At 42.2% G+C, this 24,387-nt stretch overlaps 1 protein-coding gene across 2 annotated transcripts in view; it reads left to right on the top strand.

Moving 5' to 3' along the window:
• The first annotated feature begins 7,359 nt into the window (after positions 1-7,359).
• Positions 7,360-24,387, top strand: part of FAM163B (family with sequence similarity 163 member B) — a 60,000-nt gene continuing 42,972 nt past the window's right edge. The window contains exon 1 of one of the 2 annotated variants that reach the window (XM_072632873.1): positions 7,360-7,958. The gene's annotated coding sequence lies outside the window, so the exon portion shown is untranslated. The remainder of the gene's footprint in view (positions 7,959-24,387) is intronic. The other variant, XM_072632872.1, reaches the window with a different exon arrangement.

The raw sequence follows: 24,387 nt of genomic DNA, 5'->3' as shown, positions 1-24,387 counted from the left end.
ATTAACCTTAATTATGTAAAATCAGAAATCTTCCCTGGAAGAGATGACCCCAAAGAGATAATTTCTCCTTACAAGTCAAAACACCTTCCTTGCCTACAGAGAATTGTATTCTTCCTGCTTCACTTCAGGATCAATCATGGTTAGAAGTGGTTAGACTAAAGAGTCTTTAAAGTCCCTCCCAAGTAGTAAATCACTGAACTTTTCTGTGTTTCAGTTTTCTCAGCTGTGAAATGGGAACAATAATAGCAGCTACCTTGCAGATTTGTTGTAAAGATCAAGTGAGATAATATTTGTAAAGCACTTAGCACAGTGCCTGGATATATAGTATATAGTTGTTGTTGTGTTGGTCTTGGGTTTTCAAAGAAGACCATGATATGGGAGAAATGATGATATGAATTGCACTGGACTTTGTTTTGAGGGAGGGAGGGCTGTGCAAGGTCACCAGTATCACCTCCTCCTCCTGAGCCATCTGGATTCAGTAACCAGATATTCATCAGGATGACTGGAGATGGACCAGGCCTAGTATATAGTAGGTGCTGTATAAATGTTCATCTCTCACTTCTTCACAGCTCTAACAATCTAAATTCTAATTCAATTTGGTAAGCATTTACTTACTAGGTGCAAAGTCTCATGCTAAGTGTTAGAGATAGAAACATAAAATAATAATGTTCTTGCCCTCATAGGGCTTAGAATAGGAATATGTAGTTGAAATCATTTGTTTGACTATAGACTGACTGTGGTCATATCTCCAAAATGAGATCAAAGCCTTAAAATGACACTGAAAGGAAAAAACAAACCATAAAGATTTACACTGAAAAATAATAGGAATTATAGGCCGCACTGGGGAATAATACAAGCCAGATTTGAGAGAAAAGGAGGGCCTACCTTTGCATCTTTACCACATGGGCTCTTCATAAAGTCCTTCTGTCATTTGACTCTGTAATAATTTAGATAGAACAGACACCATCTACTAGTCACTATTCTAAGGACCCTGTCAGCTCTGACATCCCATAGTCATTCTATGTTCTAAGGTCCCTGCCAGCTCTCACAGTCTGTGTTTATATTCCAGTGCTCCCTGTTCTAAGGTCTCTTCTACCACTGACATTCTATGGTTATCAGAAATGAGGAGGTTTTGACTAAAATTAAGTGGGTTCTAATATATGATTCTATATTCTAACATTCAAGGTTTTCAGGTCCTTCCAGCCCTGAATGCGAGGTTCTAGAATTCCTTTCCATTCTAACATTCCCTGGTTCCAAAAATCTGTGATTCTCAGTACAAACTATCAGCATGATCTTTTCTAGAATCATTTGACTCACTCTCTACAATCATGTCACACACAGATATTCAAACACATATGTACGGGAAGTCAATGGCTCCCCAACAAACCATCAGTTTTAATTTTCTTTAGTCAGTTGGTAAACATTTCTTGTGTACCTACTGTGTACTGTGCTAAGAGGAAATAAAAAAGGTTGTCTCTATCCTTAAGGAGAGATACCAAGCTAAGATACAGGCAGTTACCTGAGATTAATATGTGTAAATGAAATTGTCATCAGTTTAGCATCTAGCTAAGCAATAATAGATAAAGTAACACCTTGGAGACTCCATTTGTCCTGGAAAAATATCACTACTGCATTGTCTCACATGTTTCAATGTTATTTGGGATTTTTTCAACCAGCTTGGCCATCTGTTTGCTTTTGGGACATGTCCAGTGAAGAAGCGTGCTATGGAAAGATGTTGGCAGTGGGGACAAAGTGGCTGCCATCCCATGAAGTTGCCATGCAACTGAAGTGTATTGTACAGGAAGAAACAGGCTGGCTAGATGCAGGTCTACCTCCCCAGCATGGTCTAGCCTTAAGCCAATCGTGAGAGAGTTGTTTATAGAGCAAAATCCTCTTTCACATGTTCACTTGCTATTTAAAGGAATGCAAAGGTGAGAAAGCCTTATAATATGAAGAAAAATGATCCCTTCCCCATACAGATATTTGTGCAAATACAGGTTTTCCTATATCATGTTTACTTTAAGTGAAGTACACTCACAAGTGAGGTAACTTGGTGTCATTCAGTGGCTAATAACTGGCCCAGTTTGAGAGTGACTGGTGTCAAGTAAGCAAGCATTTATTAAACCCTTACTGTGTGCTAAGCACTGGGAATACAAGTGCAAGAAGAAAGAAAGACAGTCCTTGCCTTCAAAGAGCTTATGTTTTAATGGGGGAAGACAATAAGTAAAATGGAAGTTGAAAATGGGGAGGAGGATTATTATCCTAAACAATATCATTAACCTCCACTGAGAGCTTCTTTTTCATGGCAAGTGAGTATCCATGTCTCATTCAATCCATCCTTCATAGTATCTATTATTCATCCACTTCCATTCATTCACACAAAAACCACCCAATCACCTGCTAATCACCTCTCACCTACACTAGGACAGCAGCTTCTTAATTGGACTTGTGTCTTCTAATCTCTACCAGGGGCAGGGAACCTGCAGCCTTGAGGCCACATGTGGCCTTTTAGGTCCTTGGGTGTAGCCTTCTGACTGAGTCCAAGTTTTACAGAACAAATTCTTTTATTAAGGGGATTTGTTTGTTCTGTAAAACTTGGACTCAGTCATAAGGCTACACCCAAGGACCTAAAAGGACACATGTGGCCTCAAAGCCACAGGTTCCCCACCTTTGTTACCTTCTTTAACCCATCCTCTATACAGCCTGGAATTTCTTCATCTCCATTTCCTAGCATCCTTAGGTTTGGTTTTATGTTTTTGGGGGGCAGGGGGCAGCCTGGGAATCCACCATATGCTAGGTCTTAATGAAACAAAGAAAAAGAAAACAGTCCCAGTTATCAAGGTGCATGCATGGAATTGAGGGATGGAGGGGAACGATACATACACAAATAAGTATATAGAAAATATATGCAAAAACTAAACACAAAGCAATTTGGGGGGAGACACTAACAACTTGGGCATCAGAAAAGGTCTCCTAGAGGCACCTAGGTGACACAGTAAATAAGAGGTTTAGACCTGGAGTGCCTCAGACATTTACTAGCTGTGTAAAACCAGTCAAATCATTTAACCTCTCTCAACTTCAGTTTCTTCATCTATAAAATGGGGATAATAAGAGCACCTACCTCCCAAGGCAGTGGTAAGGATCACATGAGGTAATGCTTTGCAAGGCTTAAAAGCACTATATAAAAGTTAGGAATTGTTGTTATTTAAGGAGGGGGAAGCATTTTAGAAGTGGGAAGCAGCCTATACAATGGCACAAAAGTGGGAGATGGAATTCCATCTATGAGCATCAACAAGTAGACCTGTTTGACTGATACACAGAATACATGTTGGGGAGTAATTTACAATAAGCCTAGAAAAACAAGCTGAAGTTGTGAAAGACCTTCAATGACAAACAGAAAACTTTGTATTTTATCCTAGAAGCAACAGGGAATCACTGACCCTTTTTGAGCAAGAGAGTAATGCAATACTAATCTGGCAGGTAGGTGAAGGATGGATTGGAGAAAGAAGAGGATAAAGGCAAAGAGACCAGTTAGGAAACTACTACAGTAGTCCAGGTGAGAGGTAGTGGTTATACGAATGGAGAGAAAAGGGTTGAAGTGGATATAAGAGATGTTGAAGTAGAATCAACACTGTTAAAGCACTGGATATGGGGGAGGGTATTGTGAAAAGTCAAGGATGATCCTAGGTTGTGAACCTGGGTGACTGGAAGGATGATGGTGACCTCAACAAAAATTGAGAAGTCAGGAAAACAGATATATTTGTGAAGGCAGAAGATGATGAGTTTTGTTTTGGACAAACTGAGATAGAGTTTCCTTTTGGGACATCCTCCAAAGCTTTTCCACATGCTATCACCTCTTCAAAGAAGCCTTAGTCCATCCCCATAGTTACTGATGTGCTCTCCCAATTCAGATTACCAAATCTATATAGTTTTCTCTTTAGATGGCAAGTCTTCCCCCAGTAGAATTCCACCCCTCCCCTGCCAAAACTCCCACTCTCATGAGCAGATGTGGTTTTTTGTTCTGTCATTGTATCCCCAGTACCTAGCACAATACTTTCTTTGCTATAAATGTTTAATACTTGCTAGCCTAAACTGGAATTCAAGATTCAGGCTTGATGAATCTGCCTCCATATCCTAGAAAAAGCTAATTGTTCTATCTAACTTCTGTCAAGTATACAAGAGAAACCAGAGATTTCATGGACCCAGAACTCAAACCACCATCAGGCCTGCAGATGTTTATAGATTCTCAGAAGTACACACATGACTAGGAAATTTTGTAAAGCTCAAAAAAGAATAATAAAATAGCTAACATTTATGTAATATAAAGGATTTGGCATACATTTTGTCATTCCTTGGGTGCAGGGTGGTGGCCTGGAGTCCGGAAGACTCATCTCCCTGAGTTCAAATCTGGCCTCAGACACTTACTAGCTGTGTAACCCTGGGCAAATTCCTAAACCCTACTTGCTTCAGTTTGCTCATCTGTAAAATGAACTGGAGAAGGAAATGACAGATCACTGCCAAGAAAACCTCAAATGGCATCATGAAGAATTGGACACAACTGAAGAATGACTCAACATCAGCAACATGTATTCTTCACAACCACCCAACAATGCAGCTACTACAGGTAACGTTAGCTCAAGGAGGTTTCGACTAAAATTTGGTAGTGCTGAAACATTATATAAATCTGTGTTCTAAAATTCAAGGTTTTAAGATCCCTCCTACTCCTGAATGCTATGCTCTAAGAGTTCTTTTGGATCTAATGTTCCATGACTCTAATAATTTATGATTCTAACTACAAACTATCAGCACAATCATTTCTCAATGAATCTCACTCACCATCTATAATCACATCATACACATGGATATGATCACTTACCGATCAGGAAGATAAAACTCCTCAGAGAAATTAAGTAATTTGCCCATGGTTTCTCAGTTAATAATTGTCAGAGGTGGGCTTTAAATCTAGGTCTTCCTGGCTCCAGGAGTCCAACATACCATATCCACTAGGGTGGCCTTTCGAAGAGCATAGATGACATTTTCTCATGATTTTATTTGAGCCTCATGATAACATTATTTTACTATTCTCTCTGCCAGACTACTCAATGTAAAAAAAAAATTATAAGGACTTTGAGCTGTTAAAAAAAAAAAAGTCTGGTTATGATGCCCCTTTTGAAACAATAATAGTAATGCATCACAAATGTATTGTGTTTATAGTAATAACTAGTAATAACTGTAGTAATAACTAGCCTTTATACAGTGTTTTAAGGTTTGTAAAGCACTTTACATATTATCTCATTTGAGCCTCACAAGAACCCTGTGAGGCAGGTGCTATTATTATTCCCATTCTACAGATGAGGAAACTGAGCCTGAGAAAGGTTAAATAACTTGCCAAGGGTCACACAGTTAAGTGTCTGAGGCTTGAATTTAGGTCTTCCTGACTCCCAAGAACCAAAACTCTATTTACTAGATGGATCACCTAGTTTATGTCATTAAAATGCTTTACATATCTGATTTTATAGGATCATCCAACTGTGATTTGGTGGTAAAATGATGTTTCAAATAATTTCTGTTCATTTTATTCCTACTAAATTTCATCTTACTAGATTCAGCCCAGTGTTCTCATCTGTTCTAGTCTAGATCTTTTTAAAATTCTAACTTTGATATCCAAAGTTTTAGCTTTCTCGCCCACCTTTGTGTCATCCATAAATTTGATAAACATGACATAAAAAATGCCTTATTCAAAGTATTGATAGGATAGGGAATGGATCTGTGATTTCACTGAAATAGGAATTTCTGGATGAGGACACTCTACCAATGCTCATCAGCCCTTTCTATGAGAGAGTTTCCTACAAGAAAGTGAGATCAAGTGACTGCCCAGGGTCATACCACCCTGGGTGACTTGTTAGAGACAAGACTTAAATCCAGCTCTTCCTCCCTTAAGAGGCCAGTTTTCTATCTACTGCAGCACACTTCCTCCACAAAACACTGATGAAAACATTGAATACCACAGGGCCAAATACAGATTCTCTGAGGCACATCACTGGAGACCACTTTCCAATTAGACAATAAACCATTTTGATTACTCTCTGGGTTCAACTAATCAACTAGTTTTCTAATCTACCTAATGAGGTCATATCTTTCCTTCTTGTCCATGGGAAAGAGCATCACTGTCAAATTCTTTGCTAAAAGCTAGGCAAACTTTGTCTACAATACTCTTAGAACTTACCAGTCTAGGGAGAAAAAAAGGAAGGAAGAAAGAGGGAAAAGAAGGAAAGAAAGGAAGCAAGGAAGAAAGGAGGGAAGTAGGGAAGGAAGTGAGAGAGAGAAAGAAAAAGGTAATTAAGAAGAGCTTATTCTGACACAGCCTGTGCTGGATGATATACACGCTCTTTAAAATAATTTCTTCCTTTTCTAAACATTTCAGGTTCCTGGCATGGGAACACAATGGTAAAGTACTTGGCTACATATTTGAGAGGGGAAGAGAGAAAAGTTTAATTTGTAACCATTTCTTTCTACATGTCTGCTGTATAATATTGGGCAAATTACTCCCCCTCTCCATGTCCCCATGTATAGAATAGGTGGATTGTTTCCACGATACAATGATCGGGAATCTCAGAACTGGAAGGGACTGTAGAAGACATATGGTCTAGCTCCCATTCGAAGCAGAAATATCCCTCTACGGAATCATTAGCATTTGCTTGAACAAGTCCAGCGACAGCGCAGGCCCTCTCTATCCAGGCAACACGATCCTATTGTTCCACGTCTAATTGCTAGGAAGTTTTTCGCCATAGGGAGCCAAAATCGGCTTCCCTGAAACTTCAGACCTATGTTCTTAGTTATGGCCTCTGGACTCTCACAGGGAGTGCTGAATTCTTCTACATGACAACCCCGATCTTTCTCTGGGCTGGTCACCTCCAGGGCTACGGTTCCTCGGCTGCAAAGCAACGTGAGGGGCCCGTGCTCTGGAGAATTAGCCCTTGGAGGAAAGAGGGCAAGACTCGATCCAGCCGCCACCCGCCCCGAGTCTTCAGAGCTGACGCAGGGTCAGTCGCAAGGCTTTCATGGGTTAGGTGGTCTTCAGGGAGGGCGCCCTGCAGAGCAGGTGGCAGCCTGGGCCTGGGGCACAGAGCAGCGCTGCCAGAGGCTTCATGGACAGAGCCTGGTGCCCCTACAGAGCGGCTCCGCACGCACAGCAGCAGAGGCAGCAGAGCAAAGCTCCGGGGACCTTGTGGGCTCGTCTGCCCGGCAGGTGTACCAAGCCGAGCTGGCCTGCAGCCCAGCCCCTTTCCCACATCCTCTGGTGCAGCAACACCTGCGGCGCAAAAAGCCCCTGCGCACCGAGCAACTTCCCTAGGCGGCGGATTATTCCCTAGCGAGCGCGCCCAGGTCCCGGGCACACGCGCGCGCCTCTCCTCCCCCTCTGCCCCCCTTCTCCTAATCCTGGGCACGCGCCCCTCCCCACAAACTCTCGGGCTGGAGCAGACGGCGCGGCTGCTGCGCGCGCTCCTCGCCCGGGACTGGGACTGGGCTCGCGCCGCGCGTGCCGCTCGCTCGCTCGCCTGGAGCCCGGGCAGCTCGGAAGCAGCAGGAGCAGCAGCGCCGCAGGGAGCTGCAAAGCGGGGCAGAGGCGGGAGACGATCGGGGCAGCGGCGCGGGCAGCGGCTCGTGGGTCCCTGGGGCGGCAGGACTAGGGGTTCACTGTCTTTGGAGGCAGCCCGCTTTCTTGGAGTGGGCGCCCCCAACTCACCCTGCCTGTCCCCGCAATGCCCCTTAGCTGCGACCAGACTGGTCTTGGCGGGAGCGGCCGCTCCTAGCGACCGGCGGGACGGCGCGAAGCGGCCCCAGGCCAGCCGGGCCCATCACGTGCAGCCGCCTCGGACGCGCCGAGGCGCTGCTCGCGGGGGACGTGGAGAGCCCGGGTCCTCCCCTGAGGGCAGCGGCCGTTCCCATGGTGAAAGGTAGGCGCTTCGGGCGCATGGGCCGGGGACGTGAGGGGCGCGTGCCCCCGGGCCAGCAGACTTGGAGCCGGGAACAGTGCATGCCCAGGGGCCGGAGGCGATGGGGCTGGCCAACTGGGGGCTCAGAACGCCTGGGAAGCCCCTTTGAGCTCGGGCCCCCTCACCACCCTCGGCGTGTCCCGCACTCCCCCTTTGCTACACAGTCTGCGGCAGAGTCTGGCCCGGCTGCGCCCGCTGTCCGGCCCCCGGGGCCTGAGGACGAGGTGGCCGCCAGTCCAGGGTGACCTCGGAGCCCCGGCCCGCGGGCGCTCGGGGATCTAGAGCTCTGCAGAAGCTGCAGAGGCTGGCAGCCCCAGGGAGGGGAGCCGAGGGGAGGAGGCACGGGAGGGTGAAAGGTTTGCATGCGGGCCACGCCGCCTCCTACGCCACATTCACCCCAAACTGCAGACTGATGGGGAGGCAGGAAAAGTTTCCCAAGGTGGTGACAGTGAAAGGCTGCTCCTCGTCTAGAGCCAGGAGCTGTTCTTGGTGCCTCTGTTCTGTGGGCCCCCGGCCCAACCACCCTGAGAAGCATCAGGGCCATGCTGAGAACAAACCCTCAAACTACCGGAAGCCAAAAGAGGGTTTATAGGTCTTGATTATCCCCCTACCATCCCCAAGAGTCCTCGCTTTTCCTTCACAGAGAAAAGTCACCCCTTAAAGGTGATCTTTGTATACTTCCACAAACGGGATCAGATCTCGATTCACTGCTGACATAGGACAAAATATTGAAGAATGCAAGGTCAGATCCAATTTCAAGGAGAGATGGAGGCATTTCCAAAGGTCATGTCATTATTTTACTTGCAACCTTACTGGAAATGGCTTCCTCCTCCTCCCTTTCCAAAGGAAAGTGGCACCAATAAAATCAGATTCCTATTGGTCCTATTGAGCATCCTTCTCTGTGGGAGAACTGTCCCAATCACAGGTCTCCAATCCCCAGCACCCTTTGGGCGAACACTGCCGGACCAGGAAACTCCTAGGCAGTGGGAGGGATTCAAGCTGGAGAAAAGTTTTGGCTGCATGGAAAGAAGCTGACTTTTTTGAGTCTTTTCCACCTTCTTGTTTTTTATAATTAAAGATAAGCCCCGTGAAACATTTGAGATTGAATGCATGAAAACTGCAGAGTAGGTGGTGGAGGGTAGACCTTCAGGCCTTGGGCAAAGATTTCTTCCTTACCGGAGTGATGGTGATTTTAACCGTTTTATAACTGGGCCCAACCACATTGAAGAAACTGGGCTCATCTAGCCAATTGAATTGTGACTGGGGCTGCAGGTACAGTCTCCTTCCTAAAGCTAGTCTACTGACCAAGCAGATTCAATGGCAGAAAATTAATTAACTGACAGGAAAATGCCTTTAGAGGTGGAGCAAAGTGTTTTCCAAACTGAACTGAGAATGAGACTAGAAAACCAGCATATGGAAACAGGCTATTTTCTTGGGTCTCTTGAGTGCTGTGTTCCTACAGAACTGGAAAGTGGGGGACTTTTAGGATGAGCCCTTCCCGATTAGCTAAATCCAAGATAACCCAGCCTCTAGTAGGGAATTATTAATATGTGGTCCACAGACCTTGTGGATAGATTTCTTGGGAACAGGTGTGAATTTGAATTTTTAATATTTTAATAACTCAATATAATTGGCTTCCTTTGTAATTCTGTAGGTTTAGTTTTATGCATTTAAAAAACTATTCTAAAAAGGAGTCCATAGGCTTCACCAGACTGTTGGAGGAGTCCAGGACACACAAAAAAAGGTGAAGAATCCCTCCCTGAGCCAGATGTTTGATGGTGTGTTTGGCAGTGGTAGTTACTTCAATTCAAATCAACATTCTGTGCCTTCTGCAGGGAAGACGCCATGCTGGGCCCAGGGGTTTATTTTCAGGAACCAAGGAGGACAAATGACACTTGGAGGGATGGGAGGATCAACTACAGCCTTCCAGCAGGAAGTTTCCTAAGGAATACCCCTCCACTACAATGCACATACCAGAACTATCAAGGGCAGCTTTTAAGGATATATTGAGTCACAGAGTTAGGTGGAGAGGGTAGTCTTACTCTTTGTTTAAGGGAAGGGTTAAGGAATGAATAAGAGGTTGGTGGTAGGTCTATCTGTGAGTCTCAGGGCTATTTTCATACCAACTGACAAACTACTTTCTCCCCCCACTTATCAGCTTTCTTGAGTCTGCACTATGGGCCTCTTTCACATATCCTAGAACTGTTGGGCTAAGCCAACTAACCTCAGACAGCTGAGCCTCAGGCCCCCCAGTGAGGCCTTCTGAGGCCTTCAGAGCCCTTCGAGAAGTACCACCAGCTTGTTTTCTGGTGCTACTGATTGCAAAAGGCATCGGGATCAGCTCCTATAATTAGAGCTGAGCTCAGGCATGCTGGGCTTCAGCAGTAGAACAATGGCACTGGAGAGCCTAGTGAGCAGTAATTACTGTGCTCAGGAGGGTAAAAGGGGGGAGCAGAATTACTGAGAGTGATTTATTACATCTCAGTAAATTACATCTGACTTTAAAACTCTAGGGGCAGGAGGGAAATGGGAAAAGCAACTGTGCCCTCATCTCCTGTTATTTCCCCGTCTGGGAATGCAGCTTACTGATTTGCCTATTTCCAAAATATCTGTCCCTTGTTCTGACAAGGGAAAGGGAGATTTGAGGCAGAGAAATTGGAATGGGCGGGGAGGAGGGATTGGTTAATGCAAAGAAAAAGACAACAGGCTGAAAACATGAAACACCAGTACTGGCATTTGGCTTACTGTATTGTGTTGGGCACGTTGATATTAAAACTATTGTTGTCTGGTCTAGGAGCCTTATCTCCCATGCAGTTGGGGAGGCGGGTTTGAATAGCAGGCAATCCCCAAGTCCCATAGCCTCACATCCTGTATTTTACTGCAAAAAACAGATCCAAGAGAAGGAGTCATAGAACTCATGATATCAGGGCTAGAAGAGACCTTTGACCTAACATAGAGTGACGGAGCTGCAAGAAGCCTGGGAACATAGAATGTTAGAATTGGGAGACCCTAAAAATTATCTAGTCCATCCCTTTCATTTTATAGATGAGAAAGGTGAGGTCCAAAAAGGGGAGGTATTTTGAAATATATATACTGTATATAAATAGGAATAGTGACCAGAACTGTGATTTCTTTGATATAGGGAACCTTTCTGGTTGAGGAAACTCACTCTACCCATATAGATTAGCACCTTTTTTTCAATTGAAAGTCTTAGACCACATTAACTGGCCTACTTAAGGATGACACAGCTAAATGAATCAGATCCAGAATTCCAACTCAGGTCTATCCACACATTGCCTCTCTCTACATATAAATTTGTTCAAACTCACACACTTGGTGGCTGAACCCATGCCACAAACAGATCTCCTTCAGGACCAGGGTGTTCCCCACATTTGAAGGAGAAGATAATTTTTGCCTGCAAAACTTTCTACTGAACACTGCTTGGGTACCAGTTGCGCAAGGTGAGATGGATATGAGGTTGACATGTCTTTGGTCAGTTTGGTTTCATCTGGGAGGAGATTTGCAGCTAGTTTCATAGCATTCTTAATCCTGCAATCCCTTTTACCAGTGCTTATGCAAAAGCAGCCAGTGTAGAACATATCACACAGCATATGCCCCAGGTGAATATGGCAGGAATCATGTGGGAGGTGGATACCTGGCAGAGAGTTGAAGCCAAGCCATGTTTAAGCTGCCCTCAGAATGTTAGAAGACAGTTACCTTGAGAGCTCTAAATTTTTTCGAGCACTTTGTTAGGATTTCTTATCGATCATGTACTGCCTTGTATCACACTTATTTGTGACATATTATCTCTCCTATTAGACTTTAAGCTCCTTGGAGCAGGGACTCTTCTGCTTTTCATCTCTGTATTTCATCCAGTCGCAGTGCCATGTACATAGTGGGCATTCCATGCCTGCTTATTGTACTCAATTGAACCAAGGATTCTAAATATTCTAGGTATGTGAAACAAGATCTTTTTGGGGAGAAACAGAAGACAGAATTATATGAAGTTTGTTTACTGTAAGAGCTAATTTGTCTCCCTTTCTTCTGTTTTTCCTCCAAGGGAATGATTCTGTAGAGTTTGCTACAGTAGGACTTTGGACAAATCTTGTAGGCTCAATGCATGTGACATTTTTCTCTCTTGAAGTGGTGGCATTTATTTGATTGATGGAAAAGTTCCTGAATGTCTCCATATGGCTATCTCAGTTTGCAAACTTCCTTGGGGTTTAAGAGTTATTGAAAATTTTAGGAGTAATTGAAAGAGTGTAGAATTCCTGGCGAGGCAGTCCTGCCTTGAATCTGCTCATGAGCCCTTGATTTGGCATGTTCATTGCAAAACAAAAACAAAAACAACAATAACCTTTTGTAACAGTTTTCCCAAAAAGATGGTTTCATGACATATATTCTAGGATCATTTATAGATTCCAGAATGTAATTGCTAACAAGATAAAAAGTGTCAGCTCTTCCATCTGAGCATTTTCATGAAAGAACTTTTTAAACCATAAAGTATCGGCCAAGTTTAAGGAGTTGCCATCATTATTTTTTCTTATCCCTTACCGTTTTCCTCTTTCTTCTCATTCTTTTTCTTTTTCCTCCACAAGGGTGATCCAGGAGTAGGAGTGGGCTGTAGAATAGGGCTTTACTCAAATGACCTTCTCTGATATTTTGGCATTAATCTGCCATCAGGAATACTCATTGAAGCAGAAGAATTTATGAAGAAGCATCTCGAGGTTTCAAAGAAAGAGCACTCTGAATTTTCAGCCAATTTGAGTCCCAAGTCTGACACTCACCCTCTAACACTTCCCTTTGCTGGGTCTCAGTTCATGCAGCCAAAAAAAAATGAGGGAATTAGACCAGACCAAGGATTCTTCACCTTTTTTGTGTCAAGGACCCCTCTGACTGTCTGGTGACATTCATAACCACTGGGCTCAGATGACTCTGGAGGAAAAGAGTGAGACTGATGGCTTTGTGTTGCTCTGCCTCACTTAAATCCAATCCACTGGGAGGTCTGGACATCACCCTCTTGACTGGTTGCCTTCGAGAACAAAGGATGAATGACAAACAATGGATGCCTTCTCAGAATAATGTTTTTAAATGCACAAAACAAAACACAGAGGATTACAAAGGAAACAATAACCTTGGTTTTCTTTTTAAAAGACCTCAGGTAAAGGAGAAGCCCTGTTTTTGATGATCTCCAGAATCGTGTCCAGGTCTAATAGTCCAATAGCCTGGCATTGACCATCATCCACAATCAACATTTCTACCCTGATCTCCAACTATTCCTTCATAATAAACTTTCCTCCAATCACATTGAACTATTCACCTTCCCTCAGCCATATTCAGTACTTTCTGCCTCTACATCTTTGCTCATGTTTTCCTTCCACCTGGAATGCCTTACTTCCTATTTCCCATTATTGAAATACTGCCCATCCTTCAAGGACTCGGTCTAGTCATATCTCCTCCCTGAGGGTATCTTTGATAATCAAAGTGCTTTCTCCTTCCTCTGACTGAAGGTGTCCCAAGACAGAACAAAGACTTTACTGGTAGAGATTGAGCTTGCAGGACTCCTTGGCAGGCACACCCTGACCAACTGAGCTTACCTTCCTCTCAGACAGTCCTAAATTATTATTTCTGTTTTCTTTACTGCCACAGTGAAGTCCACATCAGGTTTAAACATTCACTGCCTTCTCCTGATGTAGAAGTAGTAAGGTCCTTGAGAGAATTAGTATGTTGACATACCCCCCAGAAAAGGGACTCCATCCATTTCCTAATGCAACATAAATCCACTAGGGCGTCAAGAATTGACTTGTCCCTTACTCCAAGGCTGTTATCAAAGAGACCGAATCTTGTTATATTTTCACTGTGACAGTATTGGATCACTAGCCGATTAACTTGTCCTTTGTGTGTTCCCCAAAACCAGCAGTGATACTTACAAGTGTCTGGTTTTATCGTTATTAGAGTTAGGAATGTTCCATAAACAGGGAGGCCTAAACCACTGTCTAGTGTGCCCCTAGGTGGCAGCTGAGTGGCACAGTGGATAGAGTACCAGGCCTGAAGTCAAGACGACTCATCTTCCCAAGTTCAAATCTAGCCTTAGATCCTTACTAACTTTGTGACCCTGGGCAAGTCACTTAACTCTGTTTGCCTCAGTTTCCTCATCTGTAAAATGAGCTGGAGAAGAAAATGGCAAACCATCCCAGGACCTTTGCCAAGGAAACCCCAAAAGGGGTCATGAAGGGTAAGACATGACTGAAACAAATGAACAACAATAACCACTGCAAGTATCTGGTAAGGGATGATTAAGGCTACTTTGCTTCACCAGCTGAACAGAAAATAACAATCCTAAAGACAAGTGTTACCTCTTCAGTAGTATTCTACCGGTCAGAAGGATTCAATTCAATAAATATGTATTAAGTTCTACTATGTGACAGGCACTGTGCTAAGTCCTGATGATACAAAAAGAGGCAAAGACAGCCCCTTCCCGCAAGGAGCTTATGATCTAGTGGAGGTAACAACATGCATATATACACCTATATCTCTCTGTGTGTATATATTTGTATATATACATGTATATGTGTATATATGTGTAATATGCATATATATTATATATACATACAAGCTTTATCCTGGTTAAGTAGAAAATAATTAGGAAAGGGAATGCATCAGAATTAAGAGAGTTAGAGAAGGCTGTAGAAGATGGGATTTTAACTGGGACTTAAAAGGAGCCAAGGAGGTCAGTAGTTAGAGAGGAAGAGAGAACATTCCAGAGAGAGTTGGTCTCAAAATCAGGAAGAATTGAGTTGAATCCTGCCTCTGATACATGGGAGACAACCAGAGGGAATACCCAGAATTGAGAGATGGAGATTTTGTTCATGGAACAGCCAGGAGGCCAGTGTTGTTGGATTGAAGAGTTCATGTTGAGAAGTAAGGTGGAAAGTAAGAATACTGGAAAGATAGGAGGGGGACAAAGAGGAGAAAATGGAAGGATATTACCAGGCTCTCAAGGACACCTTGTTCAAGGTCAGGGTCTTAGATGTCACTTTATAGGATGGGGACTTCCCCAGTCATCTTAAACTTATCCTTTTTGACCCCTTATAGGCGTGTTCTCTCTGAATTTATCTAACACCTTCTTGGATCAACTTAAAAATAACAAACACATGTTAGTAGTTAACTAACAGACTAACTAGAATACTTTTTTCCCCTAATTTTTGTGAATAAATTGTATATACTATTTTATTCACCTTTTAGTGGGTATACAACTTGTCTTCCTAACTAGGAACCATGCAGGGACCATGCATTCCCTTCTGATTACCAATTCCATAGCTCTTTAGCATAGGCCTGAAACATGGAACTTTCCTAGTAAAGACCTGCTACTTGAGTCATTATCATAGAATGTCAAGGCTGGAAGGATCATCAGAGGTTGTAACTGAGAAAGACACTCTTCCGTAACATCCCAAACAACCAGTTATCCAGCTTCAGGAGACCGCCACTGATGGTAGAACTCACTACTTGTCAATGGTTACCCATTTCACTTTTGGACAGTTCTAATTGTTGATGGCGTTTTGGTAGGATGGTGTTATGATGATGGCAAGAGAGGCAATATGACATAGTGGAGAGAGAGTCAGCCTCAAAATTAGGAAGACTTAGATACTAATCCTGCCTCTGGAACATATGGGCTATGTGATCCTGTACAAATCCCTTTTTAAATGTTTCTGTCAGTTGACTGACTAACTGACAATCTTTCAATATCCCAAGCAAATTTCTTAGACTTTAAGTTATAGAACAGGTGCTGATCTGCATTGGTAGAGGGAGTGTTCCCATTGGAGTTCTTTTCACCCATGAAATTACAGATCTGGACCCCTGTTCCGCACCCCCCCCCAAAAAAAAACTACTTCTAAGGGCTTGTGATCTCTCATCTCTGTACGTATTCCCTGCAGCAGTGCAGTTTGTAGCTACATCCTGTGTGACTCTTGGCCTTATCTTCTTAGAAGTATCCCTACAAAAGGGCATCCTTTACATCTCAACTTCTAGGAACTAACTCATTATATATGCTGTCCACCACATCTCTTGTTTTTGCCACATGACTGACTTATCTACTTTATAATAACTTACACCTATGTAGCACTTGAAGTTTTACAAGGAACTTTCCTGGACCAAGCAACTAAATGAGGTAGGTAATATGAGGATTATTATCTCTATTTTATATAAAGAATCTGAGGGTCTGGGAAGTTTTAAATTATCTGCCCCTGGTCAGACAACTTAGTAAGTATCTGAGTCAGAATTTGAACCCAGGTCTTCTGAATCCAAGTTCAGCCCTCTCTCTAAATGGCTCACTCAAATCTGCCTCTCTGCAACTTCCACATTCCTCCCAATTCTACCTTTTAAAGCCAAGAATAAGCCTAATTCTTCTTTCTCATGACAGTCCTTTAAATATTTGAAGATGGTAATCATGCCCCCATTCCTCTCCCCAATTCTTCTCTTTTCTAGGCTTCAGCTGATCCAAGTACAGCATAGTCTTTAGTTCCTTCATCATCATGGCCACCCTCCTTTGAAACATACTTCAATATCAAGCTTTCTTACTCTGTCTATGTAGCATCAAAACAGATGCTTTGTTCAAGTGCTGAACTAAGTGAAATAAAAAAAAAAACAACCAGTCAAGCTACCTCTTGGGTGTCTTATAGACAAAACACAAAGGTATTGATAGGTAAAATTTGTCACTTTGTCACTGGCAGCTTTAGTATCCCACAAAGCCAAGATCATCTCTTACTTTCGGAGAATGATGTGGAATTTGTCCCTATAGGAAAGATCAGGAGAGAGCCATTTGTTAGCCACTGCAGTTCAGCCAGAGAAGCTGTACAAAGGTCATGCCAATCACAGGTTCACTCTTGCCTGGATTGAGTAGGGAGTAGGCAAGGGGGAAGAGGTAGTGCTCCACTCAGAGTAAAAGCATCCCTTCATCCTCTTCATCTTTAGTTTACAGATATAATTTTCAGAGCTCAGAATACCCTCTGCCACATTCTCTACTTATACAAATCCTATTCATCTTTCAAGGATGAATGAATGAATGAAACCCAACCTTTCCTGTGAAATCTTCCCTCACCTCTCTAGTATATGAATAGAAAGAAGGAAGCAAGCATTTACCAGGAGCCTACTACATGCTGGTCACTGTGATAAGTGTTTTACATCTGTTATCTCATTTGATCCTCATGATGACCCTGGGAGTTAGGGAATTATCATCCTCATTTTACAACTAAGGAAACTGAGGCAGATATTAGGTCCAAGTTATTTGGAGTCACTCAACTAGTAAGTATCTGAGATTGGATTTGAACTCAGGTCTTCCTGACTTAGAAAGCCCAGCCCCTCTATTCATCATTCTACTACCTGTCTCTAGATCTCTCACCCTTTCATAGTACTTAATAACTGGACCTTCCATAGAATTGGGGAATGTCAGAGTTGATATGGAATTTGAAGGATTTTCTCCTCATTGTACAGATGAGGAAACTGAGGCCCAGAGAAGGGAAATGACTTGCTGCAGGTCACAGCTAGCTAGTAACAAAACCAGGACTCAGACCGAGGACTCATACTTCTCAGTTCAGTGTTTTTTCTCCAGTACCACACTGAGCTTTAATTCATTTGACACCAAATCAGGAGTCATCCCAAACATCTCTAGTATTGTTGAACCAAACAGTCTTTGCCTTGTGTTTTTATTGCACTTTTCACGTACATATGCTATTTTTCCAGTTAAATTAGCTCTTTGTGGTGAAACTATGCCAGCACACAGTGCATGTTGGTTAGTTATTGCTGGTGCTAGGAATAAGGCATGTTTAAATCATTGTTTTCCAGGGAGCTAAAGGCATTTGAGAAGAAGAGTAACTATAATGACAAGTCCATAATGCCTACTATGTGCAGGCACTATGCTAAGTGTGTTACAATTATCAACTCATTTGATCCTCACAATAACCCTGGGAGAGAGGTGCTATTTGTTGAGTTGTTTCAGCACCGTCAGACTCTTAATGATCCCACTTGGGGTTTTCTTGGCAAAGACACTGGTTTCCTATTTTCTTCTCTAGCTTATTTTATAGATGAGGAAACTGAGGCAAACAAGGTTAAGTGACTTGTCCTGGGTCACACAGCTAGGAAGTGTCTGAGGTCAGATTTGAACTCAGGTCTTTCAGACTCTATACCTAGCACCCTACAATTCACATTACCTCTAAGAACAGTAGCAATTCTCTCAGAAGTAATTCTGTGACTCAGAACTTGCTCTCCCTACCTTTTCTTTCTGTGTTTAAGCTCAGATTCATCACTTCCTCCAACATACATGTGATTTTGAATAAACCTAAGGGTACCAGACACCAGAATATTGAAAGGACTATCAAAGATAGAACAGAAAACCATGAGAGGTCACACACAATCTCCCTCCAACCCCTAGAAAAGCTGGGAATGATAAAAAGATCATTCCTCCTGGAAGAAAATTTTTTTTTTTGTGAAAATGAATACCATGGAATTCAACATGATTTAATATAATTTTTTTAAATCTCCAAGTTTAAAAAAGATTACATCAGGTATATTTAAATACTAACCACATGACATGGGGAAAGGGGGAACCACATCTTTAAGTGAAGCCTCCTTATCCTAAAACCTTGTAGGACCAATGCATTCATTTGTTTAACAGGCATTTACTAGACACTTGCTATGCATTCAGCAAGTATAGTGGACACAGGAAGGATATAGAGAAACATAGGACGTGGCCCGTGCCGTTGAAAAGCTTCTAATTTTCTCAGTGAGAGAAGACTCCCATGAACAGTTAAGTAGAACCATAAAGGATAAAACAAAATGTGTATTCATAGAAACAGTGTTATAAGAGAGAAGCCCTGTGCCCCGATGCCAGGGGAGTTTTCATGGCAGGCGTAGAACAAGTGCTGGACTTTGAAGGATAGTAGGCTTGGGCTTTTAGTAGGGGAATAGAGAGGGCACACCAGACTGAGGAAGAGACATGACATGGGGCATGAGCAAAGGCAAAGGTGTGAAAGCAGGAATGTGAATGATGTGTTAAGGGGGTGGTCAGTAGTTATCTGATAACCAGAATGCAACCAAACTTGGCCAAAGGGAAATTGCCCCCATCACCTCATCCTCAGTGTTGCAAAATGAGAATTTAGATCGTGAATTCTTTCATCTGTTTGAATCTTAAGAGTGAGAAGACAGACCCAAATTTGGAGATGGGTTGTATTTGAGTTGTTTTTCAGTCGCGACTACATTAGGTTTTTTTTGTTTTGGGGAGTTTTTTGGCAAAGATATTACAGTGGTTTGTCATTTCCTTCTCCAGTTCATTTTACAGATGAGGAAACTGAGGCTAACAGAGTTAAGTGACATACCCAGGTTCACCCAGCTAGTAAGCATCTGAGTCTGGATTTGAACTCGTGGAGTTGAGTCTTCCCGATTCCAGGCACTTGATCTACTGTGCCCCCTATCTGCCCCTGGGACATGGGAGGGAAGGCTATTTGGGTAATCCATAGATGGTCACATAGCCAGATTTGCACACTCATGTGAATAGATGTCTGGTATATGCTCACATTTAAGGCAGATTTTTTTTAAACTCGTGCATCACAGAATATTTCTCATGTATTGCTATAAAGACTTCACAGGGGCTATGCCCAGTATATGAAGAGTGATGTATTCTTCCTAGGAGATTTGACATAGAGGAGTTACAGATGCTGAACAGCACCTACCAAGGCATACAATCATTAACATACTTAGGCATCTCCCTTATCTCACCAGCAGCAAGAACACAGCTAAAATCAACACATCCCCCTAGTGTTCCATCTTATTATTTTGCCAAACATGACATTATAGTAAAACTGGCAGTTGGGGGTGAGGGGGAAGAAGGAGAATATCAGGGGAAGGTGTTTAACCAAATACCAATAAGAGACAGTGAATACAAGCAGCAGCCCTTGGAAAATGTTATTAGTAGCTTTTTAACATTTGTCAAGAGCCTCACCTAACAGTTGTTTGAAATGTCATATTTACATCATGTTTTCCAATTTCCTTTGCTTGGTATTTGCAGTTAAAAGTTTACCAGTGCAATTTTACCAGCTACAACAAGAGGTTTGAAAGGGCCATTAAGGAACTTTCTTGAGGCAGAATAAACGTATACCTTTCTCCTCCCAAGTTCAAAGCAGGCACTCATTTCATACACTGTATTCTCTTTATGCAGGGCAGTCAGATATCTATCTCCTATAGACTTTTACACCACTAGGAGAACCAGGGAAAGGCAAGCTGATGCTTCTTAAAAAGGGATAACAGATTTTGAATGAATGCCTGCATTTATTTCCTCTTCAGGTTCTTGCCTTCATATATTTCAAGTAAAAAATTTATCTTGGTTTAAGGTTGGTTTCGGTACTGTGCTTCAGTTTGGACTGCAGAGGTGACTTCAAAGGATAGGGAGTGGGGGTGGGGATGGACTAGTATTCTGCAAGAAAAAAAATAACAACTTCATGGTTATAATATAGTGTGTTCTAAAATTATATAGATGTAAAATCTTCTGTTATGTACCTGTGCTTAGAGGTATCCCAGTTTAAAAAAAAGCCATCATGTAAAAAGCTTTTGTCTTGATTAGACAACATTTGCAAAATTTAAAATATAAGAATAGAGATAGAGACTCAATTTGAACTGGAAAGGAGTCTTTAAAGGGAAAGAAAAGAATAGAATTTTGCAAGAAAAATAACAGCTTCATGCTTATAATACAATTTTGAGAGCTTCTGTTATTTACCTGTGTTTAGAATTTGTTTAGTTAAAAAAATATTCATTATGCAAAGAGCTTCTGTCTCAGTGAGACACCATTTGCAAAATTAAAAATAGCCAGCTTTAATTTTATCATCATGGAACTCCCCACTCATAAGTTTACCCACTAATTGCTGAACAGGTTTTCATTTCAGCTAATACATAAGTACAATAATGTGTCCTATTGAGTTATTTGTTGTTACTTTTTCTCAGCAAAGAATCATCTCTTGTGTTTCCACAACATCCTTCCTCCAAAGGGTTCAAGGCACTTCGTCAACATAACAGACTGAACAGGAGAGAGGACTGTGGTTTGGGATGTGTATTGTGGTTGTGCTATGGAATCCTTTGGTGGACAATTGATGTTTTTGTATGTATATGATAGATCTGCATTTGGGATGAAGGACATCTATTAGATATGAGCACTGTTGTTGAGTGAACAGTGTTTGTGAATGTGCATTTCATGCCCTGCTAATAATCCTTTGCACCCCTGTCTTATACCTCTGGGAAAATCATCATCCTCCATTTCTAGGGAGATCATGTCCAAAGCCTAGCTAACTCTTACTGTCTGGGTGGCCATAAGTAAGTCTAAATTTCTTTACCTGAAACTTTAGGATGATTATACTTGCAATGCTTAACTTACAAGGTAGTAAACCTCAGAATGCTACAAAAATGTGAGCTATTAGTTGAATTGTGCATTGTTCTACCAAAGGGCTGCATGCACAGCTCTTAGACCAGCAGTGAGGAGGAATTTAAATAATCAGACAGTAATTCCATTGCTAGATTCTAATTTAGCCAGGTCTCAGGGGTTAATGCCTCAATTCTTGGGGAAAGCGCCTCTGAATATTTAATGACTGCTACTTTCTTTTTTTTTTTGTAATCATTTCATCTGCAGGATGGACCCTTTTAACAACACACCCACACACATTTAAAAATGGCTGAGCTCACTTTTTTTTAAAAAAAAAAAGGGAAAATTGATAAAGCAAAAATTGCTCCAGGCAGGAACTTTGCTTCAACTACCTCACAAAAGACTGCCCCAGGCAAAAGAGTTGCACACAGAAGTTTATAATAAAACCACTGAGTCAGTTACCACAACAGGGAAGGGTCTTTGGAAGACCAGGCCAGCAAGACCTCTACTGTTCACCCATGAAAGATCAAAACCTCAGAACAACATGCTAGGTATGGCCATTGTGAATGAGAGCTACAGATTTTGACGTTGGGTGTAGCATTGTAGCAATATTCCTTATTTGTACTCGGCTAAGGACTGAGGATTATCCTTGGAAGAAATAAAAGAAGAAATAAAAAGCCGAGTCTTTGGTATCACTCCTTTCTTAAATGCAAAATGACCAGAATCAGAGGCAAGATTACTAAACAAACATCGATAAGTACCTCTGCTAGATACTTTTTTCTAGAACAAAAGAAATTCAATTCCATTATCCTATGTTGGGTGAGAAGTTGGACTATATGACCAACTTAAAAGTCCCTTCATGTTCTAAGATTCTAAGATCTTGGGTCAGATTCACTTTAATAATGTACAATTTGCCAAGTCTTTTCATATTCTACTAATGTTTCACCTTTTCCCAAAAAAAATCCTCCATTCTTTCAACCATTTCTAATAGGATGGTTTTTAGATCTGTTCAAGTATCCTAGTTGCCTTTTTCTAAACAGCTTGTTGACATCCTTCTTGAAATGTGTTGTCCATCTTTCTTTTCCCTCTCTTGGCAAAAGTGCACAGTTATAGAACTTAACTCGATGATGACAGAATCAACAGGTTTGCAGGAATCTGGCGTTGATGTCTCAGATAGCCAATTCTCTAACCACAGGCAGGACCTAACTTTTTGGGAAGATGTACTCTCATAATGTCCACAGTGAAACTTGTGGACCACAACATTACGTTTAGGTTCAATTTTGAGAGGTACTTCTCACATATCATTCTGTGGTTCATGTCTCTCTCCAGCTTTTCCCCTGAGAACCTCCAAATTTGGCACATTTTGCCTTCACTCAGCATCTCCTTTGAAAATATTAGAGTATATTTTATCTTTAGATCACCTCAGATTTGGTGATCTAAAATGGGGCTCAGCTCCCCTACAAACCCCCTAACTACACATTTGATACAGCACAACCTTTATTTTGCTCCACAAAAAGAACGCCCCCCCCAAAAAAAAATCCCACAAAAGATTCAAAGGAGCCGAAAACAGCCAAGACTGCTGTCTTTCCCTTTCTGGTCTCATCTTCTTGTAGGATTCTAGCACCATCCAGTAACTAGGACTCAAATGGAGGGGTAAGGTACTTAGGGCTATAAAGAAACAATCCTTCATCCTCAGGTGATGCTCAACCTCTCCTAAGGAGCCATTTAGTTCTCTAGGCTTATTATAGTCCTCCCCTAAGAGTTGAAACACCTCTAAATGAAAGTTTGTACTTGAGTTTCTAGAAAATCAGTTCCCTTCTCATGGACCCTGCACAGTCTATGTGAACTTGCTCCTCCAATTCTGATTTGTTCTTTTCTCTCTAGAAGATTTGGTTCCAGAACATCAATGACACTTCTCTTCAAAAGACTGAGTCCAGGAACTATGCAACACAAATCCTTCTCCTTTTTCCAGGAGCCTGGATGCAGGAACTCAAGTGAACCTTTCCTTCTGTACTGGAGGCTGGGTCCAGCAGTTCTCTTGGATACTTTTCTTGCTTCTTGCAGTTGCTGACATGGCACCAGGTGGCTTCCCCTCAGAGATCAAAGTCCTTTCTCTGATCTCTGTCTAAACCAAGTTCTCTCTGGATCTCTGATCTCCCTGCCAAATGAGTTTGCTTCCTTTTTTATAAGCCAGAACCCCACAAGGTGACTCAGCTCTATGGTAGCCTTGACCCAATCAAACTCAATTAACTGACCTCATCAGTGTGTCAGTAGGTCAGTAAGTACTCAGACCAAAGAGCCTCTGTATATTCCATGGAGGAAATGTCATTAGTCATCTCAACTTCTTAATGGGGGTCACCCACACTTTCAATAAGGAGGTATCTTCTAAGATAGGACAAAGGCCTGAGCCTTTACAGTCTCCTCAGTTCTGACCAAGATCTTCTTAGTCACTCCTCATACAATAGGTTTTTACGTAGCTCTTGTAGTGATAAAGGGAAAATAAGTTCTAGCAACTCTTCTGCTGCCAACTGAAAATCAAAATGAACTCTCCTCCCCATCCTACCTGCTCATGCCTGAAAATATCTATAAATTCCACTATTTTTACTGAGGTTGCTCAAAGAAAGGAATTTGTTAATATAGAAGGGAGATGACCTTCATTCCAAGTCTCACATCTCCCAGGCATTCCAGGAGGCACAATGAACTGTGAAGGTATTAATCCACTTGGAAAAGCTGGCCACTGAGTCTGAATTGTAAGAAATTTATCTTTGATAGTAGATAGACCCTGTCTTCTGTCCCCCATCATCCTGTCCTGGCATGATGCCAATACTGGTTATCTTATGGTGCTCAATAGATATTTCCCCAGCACCCTAGAGTGGGGATGTCAGTCTCTATTTGGGATAAATATAGTCACAAAGAGAAAAATCAACCTCCTAGCTGCAGACTTGTACTCGTAATCCTGGTCAGTTTCTCATAAATGCTTGCTGCGAGTTG

This window comes from Notamacropus eugenii, chromosome 1, assembly GCF_028372415.1.
Source record: "Notamacropus eugenii isolate mMacEug1 chromosome 1, mMacEug1.pri_v2, whole genome shotgun sequence".
Lineage (NCBI taxonomy): Eukaryota > Metazoa > Chordata > Mammalia > Diprotodontia > Macropodidae > Notamacropus > Notamacropus eugenii.
This window is presented reverse-complemented; position numbering and strand designations above follow the sequence as displayed.